We start from the raw sequence: 6,000 nt of genomic DNA, 5'->3' as shown, positions 1-6,000 counted from the left end.
AATTAATTAATATTAATTAGTTAATTACATTAATTAGAGTAATTTTTTTATATATAATTTTTTGTTATTCTTAATTAATTAATTGGGAAAAATAATATTAATTATTAAATTAAATTAATTACAGCTAATGTGCTACTATATTTACTTTATTGTTATTGTTAATTCATAATTAATTGGTAATTAAATAATATTAATTAATTTTGGGTAAAGGAGTATTTTTAGGGTTCAGGGTCAGTTTTCAGTTTTTGGGTAAAGGGGTATTTTTAGGGTTCAGGGTCAGTTTTCAGTTCTTGGGTAAAGGGGTATTTTTAGGGTTCAGGGTCAGTTTTCAGTTTTTGGGTAAAGGGGTATTTTTAGGGTTCAGGGTCAGTTTTCAGTTTTTGGGTAAAGGGGTATTTTTAGGGTTCAGGGTCAGTTTTCAGTTTTTGGGTAAAGGGGTATTTTTAGGGTTCAGGGTCAGTTTTCAGTTTTTGGGTAAAGGGGTATTTTTAGGGTTCAGGGTCAGTTTTGGGTTTTTGGGATACAGGGATATTTTTAGGGTTCAGGGTCAGTTTTGGGTTTTTGGGGTACAGGCGTACAGGGTAAAAATATATTTTTTTTACATTAAATCAATTAAATGAAATAAAAAACAAAATTACATTAAATTATTAAGTGTTTTATTTATTTTAAATGTATATGTATTAGTTTTAATTTAGTTTTAATATTTTTATTTAATATTTGTAAAATTATATGTATTTTAAAATTATTTTTACATTATTATTAATACATTTAAAAAAACGATATTTTTAATTTCGATATTTTTGTACTACGATATTATTTTTTCGATATTTTTGTACTTACCTTTATGAAGATATGACTCCGATATTTTTGAAGTCGATATTTTTGTGCCGATATTTTTGTATTTCGATATTCTGTCTGTCGATATTATGTCAGACATTCCCGCCCACCACTACATGGAGCACGAAGCAAATGTGCCATAAGGTCCTGCAAAGATTTACTGATGACCCCACAACATATGGGGGAATTATGGTATCTGCCGAAGTAGAAGAGTTTACAATCTAAATGAGAACACATTTGGGACTTAGATTTGGCAAAATACAATTGGTAATAACAAATGTTCTATTATTCTGTGTTGACATGTCTCCCGATAAAAAAGGTACCTCACATAGGGGCAGCTGTATCAAGCCTTTTGCGAATCGCAAAAGGTCTTTTTGCATGTTTTGGCATTCATCAAAAATTCGCAAAATAAGAAATAGCAAACATTTTCGATTCCTTATTTTGCCATAGGGAATCGCAATTTTGCGATTCCTTAAATGCTATGTATGTAGCATTTTTGAATTGCGATTTTTGTTTAAGAATTCGCAAATTACCACCAAGTTGTAGTTGATGGTAATTTGCGAAGTCTTTAAAAAATGCACAATTTAGCATTTTTGATGGTGGCATGTGACGCACACACATGCCTATAGGGCATGTATGTGCGCCATATGCACATACATGTACATTTCAGGGGTACAGCAGGGTGTCTTTGAGACACCCCTGCACCCTTGAAATAATTCTCAAATTGCGATTAGCAAATTGCGAATTCGCAATTTTAAAATTACTTCACAATCATTCCTATGGGCCTCCTGGCCCATAGGAATGCATGGGAAATTATTCCTTATTTGCGAATTCGCAAAATGCGAATTCGCAAATAAGGAACATTAAGGAATCGCAAAAAAATAGCGATTTTTTTCATACATTCCATTTTGCGTATTCTAAATAGCGATTCCTTAAAAATCGCTATTTAGGAATCGCAAAATGGAATCTTGATACATCTGCCCCTTATTTGGCTAGGCCTAGTGCTCACAAGTAGGGGTGGGTGAAGAATTCCGCTCCACTGGCAGACTTCACAGAGTTTTGCCTACTCTGCGGTCCTTGCAGAGCACGGAGTTCTGAAAAACTCAGTGAAGTGACGTGGAGCAGAGTTTTTTCTCTCGATCGGCTCGTCAACAATAAATTGGCAAGAGCAAGCGAGAAAAAATCGCGTGCTAGACCTCCTCATAGTGAGATTTCTCAATGCGACCACTCGCATTGAGGAATTTGTCACTCGCGTTGAGGAAGCTGCCACTTGAGTAGTATGTCTACTGAGTGGCAGAAAGCAGCAGCATCCTCTGACGTGATGCGTAGAGCAGTTTGTGCTGATTTTACAGCATAGGTCAGACTCCTGGTGCTAAAAATCAGTGCGAGAAGCGCGATTTAACAGATTCCACTGCTAGCATAACTCCGCGGAGTTAAGATGGCACTTCGTGGAAATCTGCAGAGTAGAATTCCACAAACTCTGCCCAGGCTTACCAATGAGGGGAAAGGGAACAAATCAGAACTTGGACACATCACATTTTTCCACTGAAAATGGACTCTTTTTCTGCAAAGTGGGTAGCTGTGGAGTTTGGACCATAGCTCAGCCAGCGCAAAACTTGCTTCCGAAATCGCAACACCACCCCAAAAACATTCACTATTCATGTGTTACAGAATTTGCATTTATATGCAAAAGAGTAATTCATATGAACACGTCAAACATAGTAATGTGCCATTAATAAATATTTACCATCGCCAAATTCAAAATCAGATGCATCATCTACAAAGCCATCACTACCAGAGCAGCTCTCCTTCCCTGCTGTTCCTCTACACAAACAGAAGCCACGACTCCATCAGACTAAGAATGGCAAACAAAGAGAACCAGGCAGCTGGCATTTTCCATCTCTCCACCCAGGACACGGAATAACATCTCTCTATGCATCAGGACTGCAAAATGCTGATCCCATTCAGGAAAGAGTTAAAGGCCCACCTCTTTAAAGAACACTACATCACAATGCAGTAACACTATGCTCCCAGAACCCAGTTACCTCTCTTATCACTGGCTGTATCCTTGGCTTTGACTCCGTATAGCGCTCTGCTGCCAGCTGTATCCTTACCTTTGACCCCGTATAGCGCTCAGCAGTTGCTGTAGCCTTGCCTTCAACCCCATACAGCACTGAGCTGCAGCTGTATCCTTGCCTTTGCTCTCCACTGCCTTTTGACTAGGTTTGCACTATACACATTCTTTATACACACATAGATGGGTAACAGTGAATAACCAGAATGTTAATCACTGAGGGGCTCTCTGTGGCATCAGACAGATAAGGAGAGAGCGAATCTAGAGTTGTCTATAATGTCACTCTGAATTCGGCAGAAGTGTACATTTTTCTTTAGTGCTACAGCCCACCCCCTCTTGTGTTCCCTCCCAGGCCCTCCAAGTGGGCTCTAAATCATTTTACTGAGTATCAACTTGGAGGGGGCTGGTTGAACGCATCTCAATTTCTCAGTCAGTAGTTAGCGGGGGTATCGCTTGGGTTACACAGATCTTAGTCAGTAGACAGGAGAAGTGTCTCTTTAAACACATAGGTCTGTTAGTAGACAGCAGGGGTGTCTCTCAGGTTAGATAGAGTTCCCAAGTTCAGCCTAGAGCTACCACTGAGGTCATAGATAGGCCTGGGTGTAGAATTCCTCCCTGCTTGTGGACTTTGTGGAATTGGGGAACTCCAAGCTAAGCAGGAGAACGCAGAGTTACCGATAAATTCAGCTTTCCACCCCGTGGCCAATTTTTTGTCGGTTGGTGCGCTCAAGTCATATTTTTGCATGCACTGGCAAGCACGACGAGTCTTGCTGATTACTTGCGAGCTCCGTGAGATTTGCCTGACTCCCTTAACCATCTGTGAGATTTGCCAGTCGCTAGCACAGCTTTGGGCTGCGCCAGCGACATCTCGTGCCTTTTTTCTGACAACAGTGAGTGCCAGCGACCGCGGCTGCATCCTCAAGCAGATTTTTTCCTCAAGAAGCCACTAAATCTACACGAAAATACAGTTTTGAGTTCAAATTTTTATCCAACGGACTGTTCAAGTTGTCTTTTAGTGTGAGGAGCATGTAGGAAGTGTTCCAGAGACTACAACTTCCTGTTACTGTCCAGCAGGCTCCTCCCGGTGTTTTGTCTATCTCCTGGTCACTTTCTTTTGGATGTGGAGCTGGAAGGATCACTCTCTTTGTCTGCTGCATATATTTTATTGAATTTAAAGACTTTGTTTTTGTGATATCACATGTATGTTCGAAAACTGTTGTCTAAGAGTCTTGCTTGTTTAATAGCGGGCTTACATCTGGATTTATTTGTGCTTTTATTTAATTTTTAAAATGCATTGTGGTGGGTGGCCTGCAGTTTCATTAGGGGCCTAGTTATTATTTGCATTACATTTTTTTCTTTTGTTAAGGTAAAATGTTGCACAGTTCAGTACATTTTCTCCATGTTTTTTAAATACATTTGTAATATTTATTTATTTTACTATGTGGCCTAGTCTGTCGATGGGCCACCCAGCCAGTAGGCCCAGTACTAGTCATGGGTGCATGAAACAACTGTTTCTGTGGTCTCTGTTGAAATGAAACATCATTTAGGCCAGGGGTGGCATTAGATTAAAGTAAAAAATGTATTTTGGAGGGGTATTTCCCATCTTTTTCTGCAAAACTTGTATAGGTAGGATAATATATATTTGATGCCTTTGGAGGATGTGTGTTGTTGCAATGGTGTTAAGATTTACAGCTCAGTTTACTTTCATTTTTGGCATTGTTGAATTAATGCTGTTTCCTTCGGTGTTACCAGTCCTCCTTTGTTTGCCAAGTGTTTGAGTTTGCCACAGGTCACCATTTGTCTTTCTTCCCCAGGCCTATGGCAGCGGCCATTTTGTATAGTCAGTGTCCATAAGCCTGCATGTGTTCTTTGTTTTTCATGCCTCCTTGCTTGTTGTTTGACCATGTGGCCGGTGGCCATTTTGTGAAGCCAGCCAGTGTGCTTTTACCATAGCCCTGCATGCATTCTTTGTTTTGGCCATGCCTCCTTGCTGGTTGTTGTTATTTTACCATGTGGCTTGTGGCCATTTTGTGTAGCAAGCCAGTCGGCTTTTGCCATAAGCCTGCATGTGCATTTTGTTGTGGCCATGCCTTCTTGCTGATTGTTGTTGTTTGACCAGGTGGCCGGTGGGAATTTTGCATAGCAAGCCAGTGTGCTTTTATCATAATTATTTATTTATTTATAACGTTTTTTACAGCGCTAGCTAGACGCGTGGGTATCAGAGCGCTTTACATACACAAAAGAAAAGAAAAATTGCAGGACATGAGGATGCATAAAGATAAAAGCAAAGACATAATACTTATGTATCCAGTGAGGGGAGAAAGACACATGTGGTTGGCACAGTCAGATAATCACCATCCTTGAAGGTCAAAGTAAGGGTGGAGTCCATTAGGTTATTGATGCCTAGGTTGGTTGCCTCGGTCAGTAAAGTATTTCTTGAGGAGGAGTTTCAGGACCTTTTAGAAGCAAGACATGGAGGGGTTGCATCTGAGGTCAATAGGAAGTGCGTTCCACATCCTGGGTCCGTTGCCAGAGAAGGACCGCATTGGGTCGTTTTCTTTTTCAATTTCGGAGGGATGAGAAGAAGTGAGTTGGAGCTTCTCAGGGATCTGGATTTTCCTGCTTTTACGAATTTGCTGTTTAGGTAGTTGGCGGATTGGGCCTGAAGGGCCTTGTGAGTGATGCAGGCAAGTTTGTTAATACATGTACCTTCTATGGGAAGCCAGTGGAGTGCGTTGAGGGTTGGTGTGATGTGTTCAAATCTTTTTCTACCAGTTATGAGTCGGGCTGCCATGTTAAATACTGACCTTAGTGGGGCTAAGTGAGCTTTTGGTGACCCTGTTAGGATGGCGTTCCCATAGTCCAGTTTAGAAAAGACCAGGGATTGTGCTATTGTCTTGAGCTCATCTTGGGGAATGAATGCTTTAATTTTCTTGAAGTGTTTTAGAGATTAATGTGCACTTTTAGCACAGTACTTGATGTGGTCCTTCATTGACAATTTCTTATCCATAGTACTGCTTGTTCATTTTGTGGCCATGCTTCTTTGCATGTTGTTATAGTGTAGTTCCTATATTCCCAATAGGCTCTGC

This window comes from Lissotriton vulgaris, chromosome 7 (assembly GCF_964263255.1).
Source record: "Lissotriton vulgaris chromosome 7, aLisVul1.2, whole genome shotgun sequence".
Classification (NCBI taxonomy): Eukaryota; Metazoa; Chordata; class Amphibia; order Caudata; family Salamandridae; genus Lissotriton; species Lissotriton vulgaris.
This window is presented reverse-complemented; position numbering follows the sequence as displayed.